The 27797-nt window shown below is 44.2% G+C and overlaps 1 protein-coding gene across 3 annotated transcripts in view; it reads left to right on the top strand.

The window, feature by feature from the left end:
* Positions 1-27797, top strand: part of PPARGC1A (PPARG coactivator 1 alpha) — a 669056-nt gene that overhangs the window by 482476 nt on the left and 158783 nt on the right. The gene's annotated exons all lie outside the window — the stretch shown is intronic.

Below are 27797 nucleotides of genomic sequence, written 5' to 3'. Positions count from 1 at the left end.
CACTTTCCTGGCCTCAGCGGATATACAGTGGTACCTCGGGTTAAGGACTTAATTCATTCCGGAGGTCCATTCTTAACCTGAAACTGTTCTTAACCTGAAGCACCACTTTAGCTAATGGGGCCTCCCGCTGCTGCTGCACCGCTGGAGCACAATTTCTGTTCTCATCCTGAAGCAAAGTTCTTAACCCGAGGTACTATTTTTGGGTTAGCAGAGTCTATAACCTGAAGCATATGTAACCTGAAGCGTATGTAACCAGAGGTATCACTGTATACCTTCATTGATGGCAAGCCTAGAGCGTTATTTCATTATTTCTCTCTTCCCGCCCCCAACAATTGAACAGCAAAAATCACAGGCCTGCTCTTGGGTAAATTCAAGTTTATACAGCAGCAACAACAAAACCCCAGCATGCATTACTTGTGTTTGTTATTGTTGTTGTTTATATGTTTCATAAAGAAAACCCAAAGCCTGGATGCTCTCCAGGAATAACCCCATGTTGTCTGAAACACTGTGCATATATGCCATGATAGCATCCTTGTCCAACTCTGCTGCCTTTTCTGCTTCACACTCGTCTCTGTTATAAAAGGCACACATTCTTCTCTGGAATCATGGAGGAGTTGAGAGTTGTTATTCAGAAAACAGGGATTTCTCTATGATAATCCCTGCTCCTGTGTCTTTTCCTAAAGCAGGATCTCATTGCATTGCCTGAATTAAACTCTCCGCTCCATTCTGTTACGTTTCATCATCAGTAAGTGGGAGTTGCCTCTGCAAGGTGCCAATAAGGGCAGGGCCTTTGAGTTCCTGCATTTAGTTTAAGACCATCTACGAATATCTAAGCCAAAGTTCAGATGAAGGGCAGTGTTTCAGCCAGAAAGTCACGCAGCTCACATGTTGGTTAGTATGTCACTTTGAACAGCCCTTATCTGATATTATTATGACTAACCCGGTGCTGACAGCATGGAACAGATTGCAGAAGCCATGTGATGATTATTTAAGGCCTCGCTGGGTACAACGTGTTGCTAATATTAACCCATTCTTTCCGGAATAGCTTTATGTGTAAATTACACCCTCGGAGGGAGACTGCAGTAAGGGAACACTGGGCAATTACACCAAGGGTTTTTTTTTCCATGAAAACTAATTGCCAGCAGTAATATATTTATAGCCTGACTCTTCTGGCCTGCCCTACGCATTACAGCTTAAAGCAGGGAATAAAGGTTTGCAGATTGCAGTTGTGGGTCTAAAGTTTGCTTTTTGCTCTTTTTATAAAACTTTTTTTAAAAGAAAAAGAAATCAGAAACTATTACTTCTGGCGGATGTAGGACTTTTTCCAAGCACTGCATGCCAATAAAATGTGGACTTTGGTTTGGTTCTTTTGATGGCTGATCTTTAAAGTTTATTGCAAAGTGCGCCGAAGTCACAGGCTGCAGAAACAGTCTCTCAGCGCAGTACAGAAATGTCACAGTAAGAAGGCAATACAAACAACAGAGGTAATGATTTGTGCATAGTGTGAGGTCATGGGGCAAGCACACATATTGAACCCGTAATAAAGGCTCCTACCAGTACATGGGGCATTTCAAAACACCACCAAATGTAATGTTATATGAAGTATAAATAATGGTCAGAAAGAACAGAGTTGGGACAAGAGGAGATGCTGACCTTCACCCTATTACACCCCCATTTTTTGGAGATGCATTTGGAAAAGAGGCTGTCCTCATGGAAGGAGGCCACGCGCATGACAATTTGGGAGGGGGGCAAAGCAAAATGTCAAAAAGTGCCTCCATTTATGCTGGAAAGAAGTTTGGGGGAAGTGTCCTCACACGGGAGGCATAGGAATAAAAGTAAGTTGTTATGTGCTGAGCTTGGATCCTAGAACAATTGGCAGGTAATATCCTAGAAGGCAGCAACCTGATTGGTCTGCAGGAAGAAGTGAATCAGCAACCTGATTGGCCTGCAGGAACAGTCCAATCAGGCTCCAGGAGGGGAGTTGAATCAGCCAATCACACGGGACCCATTGTGTAAATAATGTATATATAGCCAGAGGTTTGGGGGGAAAGCACTCACTCACTCACTGTTTACCATGAGCTGAAATATACTCCGAGTATATTTCATTAGTAATTGTGGCAAGTGGTTTTGGGACAATAAGAAGAGAATCCTCTACCTCCTAGGATTGTTTGTGGCACTCTGGGAGCTGTGTGACGCCGCTCCTGAGGTCTCAGGCCACAAAGCTAGAAGTGTTGTGATGGGATGGCATGATGAATTTTCTCTATTTAGCCTCTGCCCCCCCCCCCCCCGCCACCTTTTAACCATGCCCATTCATTTAGTCAAGGGATGGAAGGCCACACTTGCACTCAGGTTGATGTCCTTGTCCCAAGCCAACGTCTGGCCTTTAAAATAATCCCTTTTAATATTCTATCACTAAGCTGTGCATATTCCACGAGGCACTTTCCCATGGTGTGAGAGAGATTATATTCTCACTGAAGAGTTGGGTGGTATTGCTTTTTGGAATAGCTGTGGAGTCAGGTCTAAAGGCACCCTGTGAATCGAAGCCACATCATTCTTCCTTCATGGTCTTTTCGGTGGTGGTGCCTTGGCTTTGGAATAGTCTCCTGAAGAAAATAGGACTATATTCTTTTTGGCACCTGGTTAATATAATAACAACATTTTTTTTTTTTTTGTACTCCCCAGCCAGAGCCGGGCTCAGAGCGGCTAACATCATATAAGTAATACAATATGCATAAAACAATCAATCAATCAATCAACTAAAATGCATCCCAGGCCTTTAAATTTTACTGTGTTTTCTTAGCTGGCTGAATAGTTATCACTGCTGCTTCTTAGATTTTATTATGCAGTGGTAACAGGTAAAGGTAAAGGTACCCCTGCCCGTACGGGCCAGTCTTGACAGACTCTGGGGTTGTGCGCCCATCTCACTTAAGAGGCCAGGGGCCAGCGCTGTCCGGAGACACTTCCGGGTCACGTGGCCAGCGTGACATCGCTGCTCTGGCGAGCCAGAGCCGCACACGGAAACGCCGTTTACCTTCCCGCTGGTAAGCGGTCCCTATTTATCTACTTGCACCCGGAGGTGCTTTCGAACTGCTAGGTTGGCAGGCGCTGGGACCGAGCAGCGGGAGCGCACCCCGCCGCAGGGATTCGAACCGCCGACCTTTCGATCGGCAAGTCCTAGGCGCTGAGGCTTTAACCCACAGCGCCACCTGCGTCCCTATTATGCAGTGGTACCTCGGGTTAAAGACACTTCAGGTTACAGACTCCGCCAACCCAGAAATAGTCCCTCGGGTTAAGAACTTTGCTTCAGGATGAGAACAGAAATCGCACGGCTGTGGCGGCACAGCAACAGGAGGTCCCATTAGCTAAAGTGGTACCTCAGGTTAAGAACAGTTTCAGGTTAAGAACGGGCCTCCAGAACGAATTATGTTCTTAACCCGAGGTACCACTGTATTATTTTTAATTGTTGCTTTAACATTGTATTGATATTTGAATTTTATGTACGTTGTCCTGGAATCCATGTTTTGGATGAGGGTGCTACAAACAAGTTCAAAATGCATATGTTCTATGCACTGATGGCATGGTATAAATAAATTGATGCTAATGCTTTGCATTATGGAAGTGAGAGCTGGACCATAAAGAAGGCTGATCGCCGAAGAATTGATGCTTTTGAGTTATGGTGCTGGAGGAGACCCTTGAGAGTCCCATGGACTGCAAGAAGATCAAACCTATCCATTCTGAAGGAAATCAGCCCTGAGTGCTCACTGGAAGGACAGATCCTGAAGCTGAGGCTCCAATACTTTGGCCACCTCATGAGGAGAGAAGACTCCCTGGAAAAGACCCTGATGCTGGGAAAGATGGAGGGCACAAGGAAAAGGGGACGACAGAGGATGAGATGGTTGGACAGTGTTCTCGGAGCTACCAGCATGAGTTTGACCAAACTGCGGGAGGCAGTGGAAGACAGGAGTGCCTGGCGTGCTCTGGTCCATGAGGTCACGAAGAGTCAGACACGACTAAACGACTAAACAACAACAACAAATGCTTTGCATGGTTATCCTTAGAGCCAGTGGATTGACTTGTGCTGCATAAGTGGTATTATGGGCAGGGGCCACCTACCAGAACACACAGGAACTGTCTGCTGTAAATACTTCAGAGGCTGCCTATGTGGGAAGGCATTTCCAGTGTGAAGAGACGGCCGTTCTGCTTCTACGGTGTTTCTACCTCCTGCAGGCCAGAATGGAGGAAATTAATTGGATTCCTACTAGCATGGAGAGGAGTAGCTCTTCAAAGGAATGAGGCAGTTTAAGCCTTTTTGTGTTGAGATTATTTTTATTCCTGCTATGACATTGTAGTCCGAACTCTCATCGCACCATGCAAGAGAAGTTCAAAATTCTTCCTTGTACAACCCAAATGGCTACTTATCCAAAGGTCCTTATGCCGCACACCGTTTAAGCATAAATCTATGTAAATAATAAAAGCAGTAGCCATTTCAGAATTGACCCTTCCTTTACAGTGGTACCTCAGGTTACATACGCTTCAGGTTACAGACTCCGCTAACCCAGAAATAATGCTTCAGGTTAAGAACTTTGCTTCAGGATAAGAACAGAAATCGTGCTTTGGCGGCATGGCGGCAGCAGGAGGCCGCATTAGCTAAAGTAGTGCTTCAGGTTAAGAACAGACCTCCGGAACAAATTAAGTAATTAACCCGAGGTACCACTGTACTTTGTAAACTTTATATGTATTTTCTTAAAAACGTGCATAACACGTGTTTTATATAACTGTCCTTCTCTGCATTACAAATGGAAGCAGTGATCTGGAAAGATTAGGGTCCCCGCGTTCATTCTTGCGGCAGGAAAACATTGCAGGGGGTTGGACTGGATGACTCTTCCAACTCCATAATTCTATGGCTCTATGTGTCATTGAAAACCAAACTCTTTAAATGTGCACATAATCAGCTTCCAAAACATGCTAGGTCACAGATTGTTCACCTCTGTAGTAGACTCTATACATAAAGTTTAGGCAATAATAAATCTGCTAAGTCTTTAAGGTTCCACAACATGGGCGTAGCCAAGGGGGGGCTGGGGGCAGCTGCCCCCCTAAATCAAGTAAATCAATAAAAACACTTAACTAACTGAGGTTCTTTCCCCTGAACACGAAGCCTGCTCCCCTAACATAAATCCTGTCAATGCCCATGTTCTACAAGACTCTCATTTGTTTGTTGGTTTTGTTTTTGCTGTAAAAGAGTAACGTAACTATCCCTCTTAAATATGAATAGTTACTCCTTGACTTGCTTTACTGTGGGAGGGGGCGCGCGTGCTCTATTCACAGACAGGGAGAGCCAGTGTGGTGTAGTGGTTAAGAGCGGTGGACTCGTAATCTGGTGAACCAGGTTCGCTTCCCCACTCCTCCACATGCAGCTGCTGGGTGACCTTGGGCCGGTCACACTTCTCTGAAGCCTCTCAGCCCCACTCACCTCACAGAGTGTTTGTTGTGAGGGAGGAAGAGAAAGGAGAATATTAGCTGCTTTGAGACTCTTTAGGGTAGTGATAAAGCGGGAAATCAAATCCAAACTCCTCCTCTTCTTCTTCCTCTCACCCTTTCAATGCATGCTTTTGAGTGAAGTGGGGATTCTTTTTTTAATATGTACTAGGTGATTGTCAGCTGCATATGTTGATTTTTCTGGATTAATTAAAGTGATGGTATAGTTTTGTGCTTTTTTTTTTAAGGATTGGTAAGCACTGTCGTTTAAATCACTGTGCCGCTTGGACTTGCCGATCGGAAGGTTGGCGGTTCAAGGCCCTGTGACAGGGTGAGCTCCCGTTGCTCGGTGCCAGCTTCTGCCAACCTAGCAGTTCAAAAACACGTCAAAGTGCAAGTAGATAAATAGGTACCACTCCAGTGGGAAGGTAAATGGCATTCCCATGCACTGCTCTGGTTTCCCCAGAAGCAGCTTAGTCATGCTGGCCGCATGACCCAGAAAAACTGTCTGCGGAAGCGGACAAACGCCGGCTCCCTTGGCCTGTAAAGCGAGGTAAGCGCCACAACCCCAGAGTCGTTCGCAACTGGACTTAACTGTCAGGGGTCACTTTACCTAAGCAAAATTATTTTGGTACAAGTAGTGTAGCAGGGTAGAAATTTCTTTCCAGACCAGTTTGAGGATGAGGAAAACCTGCCTCTTTCTTTTTGAGACTATTTCCACTTTCCCTAGCACTGGAATTGCATGGTAGGGACATGTTTCAGAAGCCTTGCTGTGTATCACATAAATATTCGCACCCACAATATTGTACTATTGCTTATTATTTCTCTTTGTGTTTCCTCTTTTCGTCTCCCAATTCCCTCTTTTTACCTTCTCTGTTGGAAAAGAAAGTGTATATACAGCACTCCTCTTTTCTCCTGATTTCTGGAACGGGGCTTGGTATTCTAGTCCTGTGTGCCCCTTGGTTTGTGTCCTTCCTCTTTCCTTCCTGGCTCGTACAATTGAGCATGCCCTGTGGCAAAGTGACAGTTGGATTTTCCTTTTGCTTCCATCCAGATGTCCTGCCAAGTTGGAGTATTTGTGTAGTTCCCCTGGGGCTGTGATGCCTGAACTGAGGCGTTTTCCTAGAAGTGCTTGGGCACGCTGCTGTTTGTGTCCCATCCTCTTGATCTCCTTTTTCGGTTCTTTTATTCATAGTTGTTGTGGGGTTGTTGTCTGCTGTTTCTCTTTTCTTTGACAAACTGAGTCTGTGTCTGCCTGTCAGTTAGTGCAGATACAGTGGTACCTCGGGTTACAGATGCTTCAGACTACAGTCCACTAGCCCAGAAATTGAATTGAAATACTTTATTGCCACTTGTACAACTTGTATACAGTGAGATCACACGAGCACCCCCCACTCAGTTCTCCTAGTCTTAATTCCCCTTGTTTACTGACGTACACCCACCAAACCTGAAAGTCAGCTTCCCTGTTGTTATCTTTTCATTCAGCAGCCTAACAGCCCATGGATAGAAGCTGTTCTTTACCCTGTTGGTGCGACTAATCATGCTTCTATATCTTCTGCCCGAGGGCAGGAGATCAAGAAAGTGCTGGCCAGGGTGTGAATCATCCCTGAGAATTTTCCTCACTCTCCTGAAGCAACATTCTTCTGCGATGTCATCCAGCAGATTCACGGGACAGCCCATAATATCTTGTGCTGTATTCACCACCCTCTGTAGGCACTTCCTATCCGTTGATGTCAAACCAGCGTACCACACCGTGATGCAGTATGAAAGGACACTTTCTATTGTGGACCGGTAGAAGGAGATAATCAAATGTTGATTGACATTGTTCTTTCGCAATACTCTGAGGAAATGGAGTCTCTGTTGGGCTTTCTTAACCACCTGGGTTGTATTGATTTTCCAAGTAAGGTCTTCACTGAGATAAACTCCTAGGAATTTAAAGGAAGAGACTCTCTCCACACAGCCCTCCCTGATGTACAGTGGGGCTAGTTCTCCTCTCTTCCATCTCCTTTGTCTTGCTGAAATTAAGGTGCAAGTTGTTCCCTAGGCACCATGTAGATATTTTTTAGACCTCCCCTCTATATGCTGATTCATCTCCACCTGTTATTAAACCCATTATGGTGGTGTCATCTGCAAACTTAATGATTGCCGTAGACGGGTTAGATGATACACATAGTACAAATAGTACCTCGGGTTAAGAACTTTGCTTCAGGATGAGAACAGAAATTGTGCTAAATTAGCTAAAGTGGTACCTCAGGTTAAGAACAGTTTCAGGTTAGGAACTTAACCCGAGGTACCATTGTATAGTTATGCCACTGTACTGCTGTGACCCAGGCTGCTTGTTATAATTATTTCTCCCACATCCCACCAGATCCCAATTTTTGGGAGTGTCACTGCTTAGGGACAGAGAGTCAGATCATGTATCAACAGCAGTGACTACTACAGGACAAATGACCACTGGGAGGAGCGCAGAGAAAAGAAATGCCATGTTGCACCTGTATCAGCAAAATAGGATGCCTGCATCTGCCCCAACTGCAATAAAACATGTCTCTCCTGTATTGGTCTGTAGTGGTTTGACTTTACCCCCGAAGGTGCACTCCAACAGCAACACTGCCAAACATATACTTTGTGCATGGCTCCCCCAATAGAGGTTATTATCTTTATATCTTAACCATGGGTGCTGAATTGTTCGCTCGCATAACAGGTGTATTAGAGTTTCCCTTTTTTAAACTGTTGACTTAAGAGCACATGGCCTGCAGTGACTCTTGAGCAGCCAATTTACTGTTTTAAAGATTTATGCTTATATTGCTATTTTCTGCCTTTGGTACAAGAATTTGCAGAGTACAAGACATGATGGGAAACAGCACTGGATGAGCAAAAAGAAACCAGCCTGCTGTTAAGTTTCATTTATTTATTTTATACTGCCTAGATTAAAATACCGGCACACACTACCCCACTTGAGTGAGGGACAACGGGCTTTGGGATGGAAATTTGTGGTGCCTTTGTAGTATTTGCTGCATTTGCAAATGCACAAGGAGAACATCGTGGAGACGACAGGCAACGCATCTGCCAACACTGTACCTGATTCCCAAAGAGAACCCACCTTTCTCAGCCCCAAGGTGTTTCACATTTAGGCTGCGCTCAGACCTGGGGGTTCATGCATTAGTTTTACTACTTATAATGCTAGCACCCCATCCCAGTTTTTAATATTCCTTCTTCACTGCAGTACCTGTTGCACCATGGAACTGCGGCTTTTTAACTAATATAATACCATGTCATTTGGAATTTTAAACGGTGGGAAAGAACTGTATGCCATAATACCGCCCCAAAGTTTATCATGTGAATGGCATGATTTAAAAAACAACAACAACCATGGGGAAATTATAATGTAAATCTCCCATGATTTTCTGACATAACAAAGTTGGAAGTGGATATTTTTTGGGAAATGAGTACTAAACATCTGCTAGATCTGCTATACTTCCAGAAGTGGCTTTTGCATCATAGGAAAGAGATAAAACACAAAAATTATCAGGTAAGGAAATGTTGAATAAAGTGCCGTATGAAGGCAGCCTTAGCATAGTTACAACTCTCTACCCTTTTCCATCTCCCAACTCAACCTGCAAAACAGCTGGAACCTGCTTCTGTCCCTGCTCCCAAACTCTGATGGACATTGCCCTGCAGGGCTCAAACCATAAAGGAGCCTTGGGACTTTCCTATTGGTACTTCTGGTGCTGCTTTCAAAGCCCTGGTCATGTGATGCAATGCTGAACTGACCCAACCTGCTGATCAGAATATTCCTAAGCACCCTTTCTCCCTCAACAGAAACCACCCAGTTACCAAATATATCCAGGCAATGGACACCGAGAAGTGGCAGGGATGATGGCTAGAACACCAGTGGAGGAAGGCTCTGTCTGAATATGACAGAACATAAGTTACAGCTCTTGTCTGAGTCTGCTCAGTGGCAGTAACAGCCCAAAGGAGGGATGCTTTTCTGTAACCCCTGTGTCCACTTAATGCTGTTCAACAAAGTGCTGTTTTGAATAGTTCAGGGATTCCTTTAGTCAGGTCACCAGGGTGATCTCTAAGAATTCGCAGGCCTGCTGTGATATATTTGCAAAAGCACTTTGATAAAATCACTCATATCCATTTCAATTTGGACTCCACGGTTAAAGCAGTTCAGTCACAGAGTGTGTCTAGGGAACTGCAGCTGCAAGCTAAGTATTTAGAGGGGGGTCCGAAGCGGTTTAGTCTACCATCTCTTTATTTGCCACCTGTCAATCCCGGCTAAACATCTGTCAGGAGGCTGACTGGATAGATCTGTGAAGTGATAAATTAAGAGGTCCTGGCTGCTGGCCTGGTGGTCATGCAGCCACTTTTTATTTTTAAAAAAGAAGTCTTCCTTCAACCCAGAGGATTGCTTCAACCACCACTTGGTTGCAGATATTTCCTTCCTGAGCAAGTTGCTTAAGCATCTGTTAGCTAGGCAACTCCAGTCATTTTTGGATGACATTGATTTCTGGATCTGTTTCAATTTGGCTTCAGTCCTGGATTTTGCCAGAAACTGCTTTGGTCACCCTGATGGATGACCTATTCCTGGGGAAGGACAGGGCTTGGAACATGTCCTGAGGAGGGTGACAAAGGAGACCAGTTCCTATGAGAAATGGTTGAAATATTTGGATATGTTGAAGGAAATTATTACGAGGCAATATGGTTCTTGTTGTTTAGTTGTTTAGTCGTGTCCGACTCTTTGTGACCCCATGGAACAGAGCACACCAGGCACTCCTGTCTTCCACTGCCTCCCACAGTTTGGTCAAACTCATGCTGGTAGCTTCAAGAACATTGTCCAACCATCTCATCCTCTGTTGTCCCCTTCTCCTTGTGCCCTCAATCTTTCCCAACATCAGGGTCTTTTCCAGGGAGGCTTCTCTTCTCATGAGGTGGCCAAAGTACTGGAGCTTCAGCTTCAGGATCTGTCCTTCCAGTGAGCACTCAGGGCTGATTTCCTTAAGAATGGAGAGGTTTGATCTTCTTGCAGTCCATGGGACTCTCAAGAGTCTCCTCCAGCACCATAATTCAAAAGCATCAATTCTTCGGCGACCAGCCTTCTTTATGGTCCAGCTCTCACTTCCATACACCACTACTGGGAAAACCATAGCTATACGGACCTTTGTCGGCAAGGTGATGTCTCTGCTTTTTAAGATGCTATCTAGGTTTGTCATTGCTTTCCTCCCAAGAAGCAGGCGTCTTTTTATTCCGTGACTGCTGTCACCATCTGCAGTGATCATGGAACCCAAGAAAGTAAAATCTCTCACTGCCTCTATTTCTTCCCCTTCTATTTGCCAGGAGGTGATGGGCCCAGTGGCCATGATCTTATTTTTTTTTTGATGTTGAGCTTCAGCCCATATTTTGCGCTCTCCTCTTTCACCCTCATTAAAAGGTTCTTTAATTCCTCCTCACTTTCTGCCATCAAGGTTGTGTCATCTGCATATCTGAAGTTGTTGATATTTCTTACAACAGGCAATATGGTAGTCATCTTCAAATGTCTGGAGGGCTGGCACATAGAAGACGGTGGAGAATATTTGCTTCCTGTTTCTCCCAAGGGAAAGACCTAAACTAATGAGTTTAAATTACAAGAAAAATGCATAAATACTATATTAGTGGGTTTCCAGCACTGGCAGAGAATTAGATGGCATTTGAAGTCCCTTCCAGGTTTATGATTCTGAATCCTGAACCGGTGTCTGTGGGTGGTAAAGGACTGGATGAGAGCCAATCAATCAGTGCTCAATCTAGACAAGATGCAAGTGCTGTTACCTGATGGGTCTGTCTGACCAACCTGTTCTGAACAAGGATATGTTCCCCCTTAAGGATCAGAGTAACAGTTTGGTTTTTACTTTGAATGCCTAAAAGAGGCATCAGTGGCATGCCGTGCTTTCCACTGCCAGGTTGGTGCGCCAGACTCCCTCCTGGACACAGAGAGACTGAGAGCAGTTATCCATTTCCAAGTGATCCATGCCTAAATAATTCGCAGTACTGACTCCTGCAGTGTGTTTTGTGTTAGAAGGTTCCTTTGAAAACCTCTCTGAAGCTACAGTGGATGGGCAAAGCTGCAGCAGTCCTACTAAGTTCGGCAGAGCATATCTCACCAGCTTTAAGACAGCTGCACTTGGTTTCTGTGTGTTCCCCTGCACAATTCAGAGTGTTTTAATCAATGAAGCTTCAAACAGCTTGGCACTGGAGGAATCTCAAGGATGTCCTGTTCCCATACAAAACTGACTGAGGTCACCAGGAGAGGCATTTCTGCAGGTACCCATTCAGATCAGGTGTATGGTGGTTGAGATTGGGCCTTCTCAGTGGTGATACCATTGCCAGGGAACCTTTACTCTGTTTCCTTATACTCCGAGTCCAGCAAGGGTTTTAGGTGTTAGGTAAATATGGCTTCATTTTCCCAGGCTTATAAATCCTCTCCCCCCCCCCCCCCGCTACATTGAGTTTTTTATTTGAGTTTTATATGCTCCTTCAAGGGTTTTTATGGTGAGTGCACTGTATTTTATTGCAATATGCTTTAACGGCCTGCTGCTGTTTTTTTCATCTTATTTTGTTTTTACACTTATTTATGTATTTTAAAATGTTTATGATGAGTAGCTGCCTTGAAAGATATTACACGATGTAAGGGGCATACTGAAGTAAATAAGCATTATTTTATAAAATCTCAAATGCCTGTCGGATAGCACTTTAGGAAAAAACTGTGCTGATAGAACCATTCACAACAGCGAGCCAATCAGAACTTGCACCAAATATGTTTGTTAAGAAATCATTAATAAAGCACAAGGGCTAATAATAATAATAATAATAATAATAATAATAATAATAATAATATATTTATACCCCGCCCATCTGGCTGGGCTGACGTTAAGACTGATCCCTTTTAAAGAGCAATTCAAGTTACTTATTCCTATGTGCACATCTTGCATAATTCTAAGTTGTATTTCCAGAAGCACTGGGTGTGTTGTTGTCATTGGAGGTGCAGCTGGCCTTTGTGGCAAGGAGTTTCTGTTTCTAACTAGGATTGGCTCACCAGCTACAGCCATACCTAGGCCAAGATAGAACAGGATCAGTTGCTCATGTTCTAGTGACCCCACATTGGATTATTGTAATATGCTCTACCCTCAAAAATAGTCTAGAAACTGCAGCTAGTGCAGAATTCAGCTTCCATGGTGTTAGCTTGGCCATCAAGATGGAAGAACACAATGCCACTCCTTTAAACACTACACCTGGCTACATGTAAGCTACTGGACCCAGTAATTTATCGATTATGGTCTGTAAAACTCTAAATGGCTCAGGGATCAAGTATCTGTAGGAGTGCCTCTTCCACTTGAACCTTCAGCGGCAAGTGGAGAGATCTGCTTATACAGTGGTACCTCGGGTTAAGTACTTTATTCGTTCCGGAGGTCCTTACTTAACCTGAAACTGTTCTTAACCTGAAGCACCACTTTAGCTAATGGGGCCCCCTGCTGCTGCCGTGCTGCCGGAGCACAATTTCTGTTCTCATCCTGAAGCAAAGTTCTTAACCTGAAGCAATATTTCTGGGTTAGCGGAGTCTGTAACCTGAAGCGTATGCAACCTGAAGCGTATGTAACCCGAGGTACCACTGTAGTCCCTATAAGAGAGCTTGTACAGGCGATTTCAGCTCTGGAACGATCTGCCCTCGTCATCGTTTAAATGTTGACTAAATATTTTTCACCCACGTCTTTGCAGTCTGAAAGGTTAGTTAGTATGTGTCATGAACAGCATCGTGTGGACTTGTGTTTTGAATCACTGCCGTGTCTGTATATTTTGGTTCTATGTTTGTTTTTATGCCTTGATTTGTTGTACAAGACCCTTGGCTCTGTTGTAGGAAATGCAATTAAGTAACAGCACATTTGTGTGATTTCTCAAATCTAGGAACAGCCGTACTCCTTTTTTTAAAAAATTGAAAATATTTGCATAACGTATTCTGCTTCTGAACTATGCATCCAGGACCACTGGCAAACTATTCAAGCACAACCCCTCTAGCTTCTGAGATTTCACCAGGCATACTTGCAAGCTGAGTTTTAAAAAACAGGAAAGCCGAGATTCTCAGAAAGGCCCATTCTGTTTCCAGTATTATTATTATTTTATTAAATTTGTATACTGACCTACATCCATAGATGTCCAGGAGGTTCACAAGATAAAACCACAATGTAAAAGCTCAAAACACACAATCAAAATAAGAACAATAGCAAACCAATAACCTGCCCCCCAGCACATTTTAAGAGGGCATTGGATTTTAAGCAGCCAAAGGCCTAGTTAAAGAGGAACATTTTTACCTGGCACCTAAAGGTGTATAACGAAGAATCCCTGGGGAGAACATTTGACAAACCTGTGGGGAGCCACCACAGAAAAGACTTGCTCTTGTGTTGCTACCCTACGGACCTCTTGTGGAGGAGGCACACAAAGAAGGGCCTCAGAAGATGTTCTTGTGGGATGTAAACACAGGAGCAGTCAATGACAACATTCCTGGAGTGTACATGTTAGAACATGGGGAGGGATGTCTGTCTAGCAAGCAGGTAAACTTCCTGGGGACGGACTTCCTCCGCATGTGACCAGAGGTGGGTGTGGCCTCACCTGTGCAGGTAAATGATAAAAGCACAGGGCAGGCAGCCATCTCTCTCTCTCTCTCATCTTCATCTTCTGAAGGAGCAACATGCCCTCTTGGCTCTCAGCCAAGAGAGGACAGTACTATCTTCCTATAAGATAGATTCTAAGTGTATGTAACCTTTTTAAGCCTGTCTGCCTTCTGGGATCATATTGTGAACAGAACGTGAGTAAACTCTTTTATACTTTATAAGACTGTGTCGTGTCTTGTATTTTAAGAGGGAACAAAAGGGGAAATTACCAGAGTAATTATTATAGAGGTTCTAGCGAACCTGTGCAGACGTTACCGTTGCGAACTAAAAGGGGAATGTCATAAACTCTGCTGATATTTTGGGAATTTGTTAGCACAAATTGGATTAGGATATAATCTCACAGTATATCCTCTCCTGCACCCCTGAACATTCCCACAGTTCTCAGGGTCCAGGTAGGTTCATATGGAGTGGTATCACACTCTACTTTGTGTTGCATCCTAGCATACAGAGAGAACCCTGGGAATAATAACAATAACAATAACAATAACAATAACAATAACAATAACAACAATAACAATAACAATAACAATAACAATAACAATAACAATAATAATATATTTATACCCCGCTCATCTGGCTGGGTAGCCACTCTGGGTGGCTTCCAACAAAATATTAAAATACAATAGTCCTTCAGATATTAAAAGCTTCCCTAAACAAGGCTGCCTTCAGATGTCTCCTAAAAGGGAATTCCCATGAAAAGATTTGTGGGAGAAGCTCTTAGTAAATGGTAGCCAGGGGGACATCTTCCCGCTCTCCTGAGGTCACAGGCTTAGTTTTCATGAAAGCCTTAGGTCTGGCCTGTAACACTTCAGACTTCAAGCAGACAATCACAAGTGTTTCTCCATTCAGCAACAACACACTCCTCCACAAAGAAAGCAATCAGAGAGGCTTCTTGACAGGTTAAGGCCTTGAAGTTGCTGGACTGAAGGGAAAGTATGATTCTTTATTTTTTAAAAATGCAGAAAATGCTTGTTTATTTGTAGGGTTGTTGTTTTTTGTTTTGTTTTTGTACGGATGTGTATTCAGTCGTATATGAACTCCAACCTGCAGTCTGAAGTGCTAGAGGACACACAACTTTGGTGACAACAGTGCCTGAGGCGTAGTATTTTTTCTGATATCTTCTCTGCTTCCAAAAACTGTTATGCCTCCTCCTCCCCTCTCCTCAACAAGTTATCTTGAAACGTGCGATGATCTAAGGCATTAGTTTCCTTCAGATATAGACCCATGGCAAAAACTCCAGACATAACACTCTCTTCCACCACAAACTCTGCGCTGTCTGGCGAGCCAACAGCCAGAGCCAGCAGAAGCTCAGTCACTTGAATGTAGGTTGTGTAATTGCTGGAATATAAATGGCAACAGCCTTGCGAACTCCCTTTTATGTTGGTAGAAGGGCAAAGAATTCCTGTGGGCAGCCGTGTGACCGGGTCCTGCATGAATGAGAAGCCAACCCCCCCCCCTTCTCCCTATTGTGCTGCCACACAGAAACTTGGGTAACCAAGAGGAGGTAAATTCTTCCAGTGCCTTGTGACTCAATCCCTAACTAGGGGAAACAGCAGCATAAAGAGCTATTATTTGAGCACTGGTTTGCAATCAGCAGGCTGTGCGAATGTCAGAACGAAGATTTACTCACTAGCAAACTGCCTCTCCTTATGATGGGAGTCTGTGTGTTTGTGTTTGTGTGTGTGTGTGCTGTTGTAAGGACTCTGGGGTTAGAGTGGAGGTGAGGTGCATCTCTTTCTGCACATAGCGACGCATTGATTGAAAACATACACTGTGCAATCCCTGCCAGCAAAACGCCAGCCTCCTAGTATCAGATTTTGCCTTACCACAACCTTCTCCCTACAGGAGAAAAGAAAAGGGGTGTTACAGTGCCTATCTGCAGAGCTGCATCAAAGGTTTGGTCAAGGATTTGCTGGGAACTGTGAGAGATAAACAGTGGACCACGGAACAGAGTACAAAAACTGATATTTTAAATATTGCTCTCACTACTGAAAAAGGCTGTGTTGGACCTTCAGCTTTAAATTTATGAAGGCAAAATATTCAGAGTCTGTAAGAACTAGTTCATGGGTAGGCAAACTAAGGCCTGGGAGCTGGATTTGGCCCAATCGCCTTCTTAATCCAGGTCGCGGATGGTCCAGCAATCTGTGTTTTTACATGAGTAGAATATGTGCTTTTATTTAAAATGCATATCTGTGTGGGGCATAGGAATTCGTTCATCCCCCCCCCCAAAAAAAATATATATATATAGTCCGGTCCCCCACAAGGTCTGAGTGACAGTGGACCGATCCCCTGCTGAAAAAGTTTGCTGACCCCTGGACTAGTTAATGACAGTAATAGTTGAGGACAGGTTTACAGGTTTCACAAGTAAATCCATATACTATTGTCAGCGTGGGTGACATTCTTCTCAAATCTGGTTGGAGTGCAGCTGGGTTGCTGCATGAAAAGAGCTTGATGGTGTTGGGTCAATCCCTTGTTAATTATTCTCAACGTAAAGTGGTTTGTCAGTGATTCACCATGTCCTGGTATTATTTTCATGCTGAACCCAGGAGGGGCCAGAAATGAGCTACCATGAAAACAGAATTGTGTTTGCTTCCCTTGACCTACCCAAAACGGTCAGGGTTAAGGTCGTGAACAAATTCAATGAATGAGAAGGTTACTACATCTTCCCTTTACACGAAGAATAAGAAAGCAATGCCACCAAGTGATACTGTATTCGTATTTTAATCCTATAAGTGATTGCTTTTATTTTTGAGTAATTCTGACCCACCCCCTTCAAGATGTAAGTGCTTTTTGGCAAACTGCCAAATACATTAAACTTCTGTAGGAGTTAGGTGGGTTTTTTTGTTTATTGTCCCCTGCCTCTTATCAGGGTGTTCATACTAAGTATTTCTTCTGAAATTCATCATGGTGAAAGCAAAGTTTGAGGTCATCATCTCATTTTTTACCTGTTCCTTTCTCGGATGCATTCCTTAACTCTGTGTAGGACATGGATGAGTGTGATTGCTCATGCAAAAGAGAGAGAGAGAGAGAGAGAGAGAGAGAGAGAGAGAGAGAGAGAGAGAGGAGGAGGAGGAGGAGGAGGAGGAGGAGGAGGAGGAGAAGGAGAAGAAGGAGAAGAAGGAGAAGAAGGAGAAGAAGGAGAAGAAGGAGAAGAAGAAGGAGAAGAAGGAGAAGAAGAAGAATCTGAGTGTTGTAGCCACAATTCATTCAGAAGCCTGGGGGAATTCAAATGACCTTCCTTTTGCATTCACAATGACAGGTGGTGGGCAGAGCCATTCCCAGCTGGCTACCTCCTTGCGCCCTCATGACTCATCACGTAATAGATCTCTTCAACACAAGAGGAGATTGTGGGATAATCAGGGTCCTCCTCCCTTTCATAGAGGAAGCCTATGTGTGTTCAGCCCTTTCACGCTGATGCAGGATGTGGCCTGCAAGCGACATCGCCAACACATATGTCAGTGCGCAGGTGGGCTTCTCTCCTGTATTCATAAGCACGTGAGTTGGGCTGTGTGAATCCTTCTCCCGTGAATGAGACTCCAGGGGGGAATGAGATGCTGACAGCATCTGTCCATTCTGAAAGTTTCTAGCTCTCCCTCAGCTTTGCCAACCCTCTCACTCAAGGGGGTTTGGAACTTGATCGGGGTTTAACTCACGTGTGCATTGCAACTTGTGTGTGCTAGTTCCTTTCGCATCATTCCCATTTTCAGCCTATAATTTCTCCCAATAATTTGTGAGGTTTGAGGCCCGCGGCACGTGGGAGAAGCCTTTTCAAATCCCTAAATGGCTTGGGACTAAGAATGGAAGAGAATGTGTGCATTTTAAGTGGTCTGAACTATTGCACATCTCCTGGTCCGATACACAGCTTGGAACATAGTTATCCTTCTCAGCTCAAAAACATGCAGGAAAACATAGATAAAATGAATAAAATACATTTAGAAATACATGCTGAAATAGGTATTTAGTAAATAAATATGGTTTAAATATTATATAATACATTTTATTTAAAAAGAGTTTGCATATTGATGCACACATTGACAGAATGCATTTATGAATAAGCATATGCAATATTGTGTCGCCATGGACTTGAAATAGGCTGATCCATCCATGTATACTTGAGTCCAGTGAACCTTGAGGTCTATTAACCATTAATTCCATATGAACCTGCCCAGAGTTAAGATCATCTTATGTGGCTCTTCTTAGGATCCTCCTGTTTTCAGAGACAAGCCAAGTGGTGACCTGAGAAAGGGCCTTTTCAGTGGTGGCACCCTCTCTCTGGAATGCCCTCTCTAGGGAGGCTCTCTTGAAACCAGCAGAATACCTTTTAATTTTTTCAGTTCCTTTTGATTGTCTGCTTAATTGGTCTTTTAAATCCCAGTACTGCTCAGGTTTTATAGTATTTTAATTCCTCTTCTGCTGTTCTGGTAATCCCTTTTGGTGTTTATGAGAGGGATAGAACTTGTTCAAAGGAAGGAAGGAAGGAAGGAAGGAAGGAAGGAAGGAAGGAAGGAAGGAAGGAAGGAAGGAAAGGAAAGGAAAGGAAAGGGCATTTAAAAATACCATACTGTTTCCCACTTTATATGTGTTACTGCTGAATTTGAGGTGGGTATAGCTCCTCTCTAGCAAGGCAACCATTTTGTCTCTTGTGGTTTCATTCTGCTGACTCAATACATACAACATAAGCTTTTCTGCTATCTCTGTGTGTATGTCTTTATTTATTTATTTTTAAAAAACTGTTCCTCTGTGAGTGTGAAGAGTCTGCGAAATAGCTTCATCAGCACCACAAGAAAAAGGCGAAAACCTGTTGTCAATCGCTAGACATTTAATCTAGTAGAATCCCAGCAAATTACTGTTATCAGCCAATTCTAATTTTGTGTGTGTGTGTGCAAACATAAGTGGGTGTGTTTTTATTACTAGTTGTGGTATATACAGAGATGATCCATTTATTTATAGGATTAGGGAGTTATAGGTGACTGTGAAATAAGCTGCCCCTCTGTCAAATTCTGCTCTCAGTTGGAAGATTTCCCCATTTTTACAGGGTGAGACGCAGTTCATCTTGTCTAGTACATGACATTCTTCCCTTTCTTACTTAATAACCACTTTTGTGTCATATCACTCTAATTACCCGGCTTGTGACAGCTTGGCAAATTTAGATATTAAATTGCATTGATCTCTTGATATAGTGAGACTCCAAAATACTTTTCACTGAGAGGTTAATAGTGAACTTTCGGAGGTCAAGAGCCCATGCTTTATCCAGCAAAGCACCTTGTCTACTCTGAAACTATTTCTGCTGTATGTCTCAATGAACAGAACTATTGTATTCAGTGAGATTCTTATCAGCGGGGTCCTCTGTTTCCTACCATGCTCTGAGTCACAAAATTAATTAATGGAGAAAATTTATTTTAAAATGGAGCAGTGAAGCTGATTTAGTGCTCTCCTCTTCATTTATAAATGTCTCTACCCCTATGGCTACGAGTTACATTAGTTATTTTTCTTTTGTCTTCAATCTATGTACAATGTGGTGTAATGAGTTGAGATATCAAGACTCTTGCAAAGAGCCAAGTGCATTGCTTCTAATGCAGTTTATTTTAGTTTTATAGTTGTCTTCCCCCCCCCCTTCATTAATAGCTTCATCAAGACAGCATGCCAAGATAACTGAGTGGCCTGGTAGGTGCAAATCTTCTGGGCATGGAGATGTGTGGTGGCAAAGAAAGGATGAACTCTTTGGGCATCAGCCTGTCAAACAGTTGTTAAAAACAAAGGAACTAAGGTCTGGGATTTTGTTGTTGTTGTTGTTTAGCTGTGTCCGACTCTTCATGACCCCACAGACCAGAGCACTCCAGGCACTCCTGTCTTCCACTGACTCCCACAGTTTGGTCAAACTCATGCTGGTAGCTTCGAGAACACTGTCCAACCATCTCATCCTCTGCGGTCCCCTTCTCCTTGTGCCCTCTATCTTTCCCAACATCAGGGTCTTTTCCAGGGAGTCTTCTTTTCTCATGAGGTGGCCAAAGTCTTGGAGCCTCAGCTTCAGGATCTGTCCTTCCAGTGAGCACTCAGGGCTGATTTCCTTCAGAATGGAGAGGTTTGATCTTCTTGCAGTCCATGGGGCTCTCAAGAGTCTCCTTAACTATATGGACCTTTGTCAGCAAGGTGATGTCTCTGCTTTTTAAGATGCTGTCTATGTTGTCATTGCTTTTCTCCCAAGAAGCAGGCATCTTTTAATTTCATGACTGCTGTAACCATCTGCAGTGATCATGGAGCCCAAGAAAGTAAAATCTCTCACTGCCTCCATTTCTTCCCCTTCTATTTGCTAGGAGATGATGGGACCAGTGGCCATGATCTTAGTTTAACATGAATGATACTGGAACACTATTACTTAGGAAGCTGACATACCCTGAGTAAGATCACTGGCCCATCTACCTCAGAGCTCTCTCCAAGGTTTCAGACTGTGGACAACTCCACCTGGAAATGCCAGGCGTTGAAGCTGAGACCTTCTGTATGAAATGTAGAAGCTTCACCAATGAGCTGTTGCCCTTCCTTCCTCTTGGATGTCTAGCTCTCTTCTCATAATTGCCTCTGCTCTTGGTAAAGAAAAATATCTCCCCCATTATTATTATTTTTAGAATGTGTTTTGCGAATGTAAGCTAGAATGTCATTTCAGGCATAGCAACGGTTTGTTTTACTAGGGTGACACTTTGAGTTCTGTACTGTAGGGTCAAGTGTTCAAGTGAACTTGCTAGTTTCTTCCTGCCTGCCAGATAGCAGCAGAACTGCCAAATTTGTGTGCCTCCAGCTCCCGTTCTGGACAGGCAATCCAGATTCCAGGATACATTGGTTGATGGCGCTGAAGTTGGCAGAGATATCTGGGAGAAGGAAGGAGCTTCCCCTTTCTCAGGCAAGGCAATTTCAACCTCCCTGCCTCCACTCTTTCTACTCTAGCCCTGAAACTGTACTCTTGAAGGTTGTCTAGGATGGCATGTGATGTCACATGGAGGGCTGGTGGTCAAGGTGAGGGAATTTACAGATATCTGTAGCCCTCGTGCCCAAGTGGAAGTTACTTTAGGTTCAAGCACACATACCAGTCTGTCATTGGATTAGGAATGAGCAATGGCCACAAGTGATTCATACTTAGCCATGGTATACAATCCTCTCTGGATACCTTTTGTGTTGACCACTGGTACAGCTTTTCTGGCAGGTAGGGTATCAGATTTATCCTTGTATTTTTGTGTGGACAGGCAGAGTCCCCCCAACCCCAGAGTGGAATAATGACTCAAGACAACGTGCTATGGGATTAAAATTGGCCACAACTTTATTAAGTTTCAGATCTAGGGAGACCTTGGCTCAGGCATTGGGCGTTTATCCCTCCCAGTCCCCAGCCAGGGATCTGGGGGACACCAGGGTTATCCAGAATGTGTGGGGATTGGGCTGGCTCTGGAGAACATATGTTCAAACAGAGAGCCCGCCCCCTGTTTCACCACCATCACAGAAGAGAGCAATGACAACCTCTCGGCGTATGGCCAATGCTTCCCCTCAAGACCCCTTTAACAGGGAACCCTGTGATCACCGCCTCAAGTGGGGGTCACCACTTCATTCCCCCCCCCCCCAATTAACGAAGATAGACTAAAGGATTCCACCCAAGGCCTGAAAACTGTCAAAGTTGTGACGTTGGGCAAAACCTGCCAATGCAGGAAAATTCCTTTCCGGCCCTTCAACAGCGACCATGACGTAGCAGAGCCCGCGTACCTGTGGAGAAGAGGTTAACCTGCAAAAGAAGGCTTAACTAAGGGAGGGCAGGGTGGGAGAAGCTCTGGAACCAACTGACACTTCTCAGGTAAGATTCACCTGTTGTGTGGGCAGGGCGGTCCCTCCCCCTACCTGACCAATCCCCTGGCAACGCCACTCCAGGCGGGATTGGGCGATTGGCTGAGGTAGGCAGAGACCTCCAGGCATCCAGCCTGGGGAGGGCGAAGCCAACCCGTACTACCAGGAGCCACACTGGGATCCGGGGGGTGGGGGGGGTGGGCTGCGCGCGACCATGCAAAAGGCCATTTGATGTGGGGAGCAGTCATTTTTTACTTTTTTATCTTGCTATGTTAATGAGTCTTTTAGAGCTGAAATAAATGTGATCCTTGGTTTCAATGTGAATTTTCTTCCAAGGTATTCCAAATGCTTAACAGATATTTGGCGCTGGATAACAGCTGGCATTTAAACTTGCATATCTGAAATGATTTTTGTATGTATTTGGTAGTTTATAGCTGACAATGCTTGATAGACAGCCTGCAGTGGTATTTGTTTTTGTTTTTTTTGACAGTATTTGACAGCTGATATTTGGCGTTTGTTACTTGATACCTTCACACAAACCAAAGAATCAAGAGTTTGAAGCAGTCAGGTTTGTCTGTTTGCCAGAGTGACATATTCTGTCCCTTGCATATTATGCAGCTGAGAGGCTGGAGTGGCAATAAAGGATGAAATAAAGCAAATCAAGTATAGAGAAGCCCAAAAGAATAACAACACAAAAACACAAAACAAAAAGGCCCCTAAACCCTAACCTGGAGGGGTCTAAATGCATATAGTCCATTGTGTTTGGGATTAATGGAAAACTAGATCATCCAGTTATATAGACTGTAACTGTAAACCCAGTGAATGCTCCCACTGTTTCATGTACAGTTTTACCTGCTTGTATGTTTTGTGCTGAGGGACCATTGTGACCATGGGAGGATTATCTCTGTTCTATTTGTTTTATTAAACTAATTAAAGTATTTCAGACTAGGAAGTACTTTTCCAGTTATTATGAAAACACTCAAGGGATAAACAACAAAGAAACAGGAAAGGGTGCTGTGTAGGTTTAGCAAACGCACAATTAATGCAGTGTTGTAAAACCCTCTGAAAATTAACAGCATCATCCAGCCAAAGTTAAGATTTTATTTTTTTTTAATTTCCATTGATTTCAGCGGGAGAGGGAAGCATGTACTTAACTTTGTGAAACTGGCCATGACTTAACAGGCTGATCTGCTTCACTGTGAATTTACAGCTAAATCTCTGGGTATTTGTGAGCAGGAGGGAAATAAGAGAGCTCTACCCCTTTTTACTGCTTTGTAATGCTACAGTGCCATCATAATAACTATAAGAAAGGGAGCAAGATTTGGTTCTGGCTCATGCATAACCAATAAAATTGCTAATTAAGGGACAGATTCTGCCCTCTGGTACTTGGGTGAAACTCTCATTAGTGTGAAATAATGGTGTTGTGTCTTTTAATTCAGGTCAGAATCTGAATCTGATGTGCCAGTCTGTTAAGACGTATTCTCTGGGTTGAAGGGGGGGGGGGGTCAGTGGAACAAATTTTGTCGAAAGTGGCTAAAAACAAGACTGTAAAATAGTTATTAAAACGTCCATTTATTTGAAGGCTCTGTATTCACCTTTCAGTTGGAAACCAATAGAATATTTGCAGTCTTATTTCAACTCCTCTCTCCCACTATAAACTAAGTGAATTTGGTTTCTTAATGGCACCTGAAAATCCCAGTTCTGCAGCACTGGGGATGTCCCATGTAAGCCTCCCGTGTGGAGGGAGACACAGGTCCTTGGTAGATAGAGCACATTCCTTGCACATAGAAGGTCCCAGCCTTAATTATTGGCAATTCTAGTTAAAAGGAGTCTGCCAGTCAGAGTAAGCAGTCTTGTACTAGATATGGGATAAACCACAGAGCCTAGGACTTGCCGATCAGAAGGTAGGTGGTTCGAATCCCCGCAACGGGGTGAGCTCCTGTTGCTCGGTCCCTGCTCCTGCCAACTTAGCAGTTCGAAAGCACATCAAAGTACAAGTAGATAAATAGGCACCACTCCAGCACGAAGGTAAACGGCGTTTCCGTGCTGCTCTGGTTTTCCAGAAGTGGTTTAGTCATGCTGGCCACATGACCCGGAAGCTGTACACCAGCTCCCTCGACCAATAAAGCGAGATGAGCGCAGCAACCCCAGAGTCGGTCACGACTGGACCTAATAGTCAGGGGTCCCTTTACCTTACTAGAAGGATCCGTGATCTGACTTGGTAGAAGACAGTTCCATACCCTGAGATATGTTGCAAGCGCAACAGGCACCCTGTAATGTGATTGCGACCCACACCAATTTTGAGGTCTTCCCGTCACCTGTCTGCTCCTGAGTGTTTATGTTTCTGTGTGGAACCATTCATAGCCAACATCTTCCTTACTGGTGCCTCTACAGAAAAGTTGTGCCAAGTGATCACTGACGTATGTCAGCCTTAAAACCTGAATACAGTGGTACCTCTGGTTACGTACTTAATTTGTTCCGGAGGTCCATTCTTAACCTGAAACTGTTCTTAACCTGAAGCACCACTTTAGCTAATGGGGCCTCCCACTGCCACCACGCCGCTGGAACATGATTTCTGTTCTCATCCTGAAGCAAAGATCTTAACCTGAAGCACTATTTCTGGGTTAGTGGAGTCTGTAACCTGAAGCGTATGTAACCCGAGGTACCACTGTATCCACTTCGGAGATGGACATGTTGCTGAGCATAGTAAAGGGGACACCTGACAGTTAAGTCCAGTCGTGAATGACTCTGGGGTTGCGGAGCTCATCTCGCTTTACAGGCCAAGGGAGCCGGCATTTGTCTGCTTCCGCAGACAATTTTTCCAGGTCATGTGGCCAGCATGACTAAGCCACTTCTGGCGAAGCCAGAGCAGCACACAGAAATGCCGTTTACCTTCCCACCGGAGCGGTACCTATTTATCTACTTGCACTGTAACGTGTTTTCGAACTGCTAGGTTGGCAGGAGCCGGGACCGAACAACGGGAGCTCACCCCATTGCGGGGCCTCAAACCGCCAACCTTCCGATCAGCAAGTCCAAGCAGCACAGTGGTTGAAACCACAGTGCCCGGAAGAGATTTCTTATTAGCTATTAAATATTAGCTTCTTTTTATGCTAGTGCTTTCAGGTTTAGATGCAAGCGGTATCTAGCCTTTGTCATTCTGCAAACCCTTCCTTTTTAATTCAATGTGTTTTGTGTTAAGTGCACAAAAATGTCAATAGGGACATGAAGAACTCAATGTAAGAAACATTTATTATTATTTATTATTATTATTATTATTTACAGTATGGCAGTAGACAGACTGGAAGTGAGTTTCCCCCCCTTCTTCCATGTGCTGACCTCTTTCATGCCACTTACTGTGAATTAAATCTGCGAGTGAGAACCAGTTTGGGCATGTGCAGCAGCACTCCATTGCTGCCCAATAATAAGATTTATGTTTCCAAGGAGCTGCGACAAAGAAAAACGGGGGTAAGAGGGAGGGGTTAAGAGCCAGTAGCTGTCACTGTGTAAAATAGAAGTATGTATGTTTGGATAGGGAGTTGGGGCGAAGCTTGGATTAGCTCATCTCATATCCTGTTTGCCGTGTGCTCCCCTTTCTGAAAGTTCAGAATGAAACAGCTGTGAGTGTGTGGGGTTTAGCACATCTCATGCCATTACAGCTTTCAAAAGTCAAACGGGATAAAAATCAGTTGTGACCTGCTCAAGACATGTGATTGCGCAAATGGCATGACTGTTTGTTGTTCCCTTGGGAATGATTAGTAACGGCAAACCAACTCGTGAAAGGGATACACTGAAGGCAGAGAAAGAAAGATCTCTCTCTGCCCTCCGCCTTCTTCATAGCTTCAAACATGCATAACTTTTCATCCACACTGAGCCCGGCTCTGCCAAACAGTGTAATCCACGCCCCCTGCAACCTTTAGGTTATAAATAACTTTTGAACAAGGCACTTGCTACCCACAGTTGTAGCAAGGATGTCGTGAAAAGGATTGTTTGTGCAACAAAGCATCTTCAAGGGACGAAAAGCCACAGACTGAACCCCAAAGAAATCATTTAAGAATTGAAAAACGTCTTTTTCCTCTCCCCTCACACCTTAGACAGGGAGCCCACCTGTCCCTGTGGCTGATATCTAACACCCAGGGGAATCTAAATCTCTCAGAAAAGTCCATAGAACCATGTGTGTTTTCTCCACTTCTCTCTCCGATTAGAACCCACGAGTTCATAGGAAAGAATCAAGCCTTAAAGACTATATATATAATGGCACTTGCTCTCACGGGCTGGCAGCCACTTTGTCAGGTGGAAGTCCATGAAACACGTGCTTCAACTCAAGCTTGGAAAGTGTGTGATCGGATGATAGGCGTCTTCTTTTATGCAATAGCTAGCAGAGCAGTCCCCAAGCCTTCCTCCGTGCAAATGCCAGAGAAAGCTGCCTTTCACATTAAGGAGAGGAATGTCCTCACTAACAAGCTCCTGTTTTAAAATAACCAATATTTGTATGTATCTCAAATTGCCCAGAAGATATTTTGGTCTGCTTATTTGCATGATATGGAAACAATTTTCGGCAGCGAGTGTTTTAAGCTATTTTGGTGTTGCTTTTCTTTTGGAGCGATCAGAAGGGTATACATTTAGGAACGTGTTTCTCTCTCTTCCCTTTTGAAGTCAGCAAAGTGTCTAATTTGCAGCAGAAGAGAGGAAAAGTTGGAAATAGTACACAGACGTACGTTTGAACTTGGGAAAACTTTGAGGAGTTTTGAGAATCCGTGTTTGAAAACAGTCGCTTGCAAATTCTCTTCCTCCCCCTCTTTCTTCTTCTTTTGGATGAACTTGAATAGCTCTGAGCTGAGCATTCATTTTTCCGTGTATAATCTAGAATGCTGTCCATTCCACTTCCTGCCAAGTTGGGGGGTGTGAAAGGTGAAAGGAAAGCAGGCTGCAGCCAGGTAAGGCAAAGGGAAAACTGAAGTAAGCCTGTCACTGGGAGCAGCAAGAGGAATGTGGAAACAGCATCCCGTTCTTCAAAACAGCCAGCAAGCTTGATAAGGTAAAGGTAAAGGCACCCCTGACCATTAGGTCCAGTCGTGTCCGACTCTGAGGTTGCAGTACTCATCTCACTTTACTGGCCGAGGGAGCCGGCGTACAGCTTCCGGGTCATGTGGCCAGCATGACTAAGCCGCTTCTGGCGAACCAGAGCAGCGCACGGAAACGCCCTTTACCTTCCCGCCAGAGTGGTACCTATTTATCTACTTGCACTTTGACATGCTTTCGAACTGCTAGGTGGGCAGGAGCAGGGACCGAGCAACGGGAGCTCACCCCGTCACGGAGATTCGAACTGCTGATCTTCTGATCGGCAAGTCCTAGGCTCTGTGGTTTAACCCACAGCGCCACCCGCGTCCCACAGGAAGCTTGATAGAGAGGCCTTTATATGGGGTTCGGACAATAGCATATAACTTTTGTGACCTGCTGCTGCTAAGATTCTGCTCTGGTCAGGTCCCCTCCAGCCTTTGGCCAGAGATAGATTGATGGTTCAGAAGCTGATTTGCCACCTTAGGTAAAACCAGAGTCAGGATCCGCTGCGGTTTCATGTCCGCAAATGTAAAATCCAGGATAAATTTCTACATGGGAAGAGAATAACACACTGAATGTATTCCTGCTTGCCACATCACTTTTCAGGAGACACAGATAGCAATATTTGCATGTCAACAGTGCACACAGCAAGTTGTTTCGGATACACTGATCTCCATTATCCTTATGAAACCACACACAAACACCTTCCCTATGATAGATTATCTCATCTGCCCTCATATT

This window comes from Podarcis cretensis, assembly GCF_951804945.1.
Source record: "Podarcis cretensis genome assembly, chromosome: 9".
In the NCBI taxonomy this organism is placed as follows: domain Eukaryota; kingdom Metazoa; phylum Chordata; class Lepidosauria; order Squamata; family Lacertidae; genus Podarcis; species Podarcis cretensis.
Note: the sequence above shows the minus strand (reverse complement) of the source record. Positions and strands in the feature narration are given on the sequence as shown.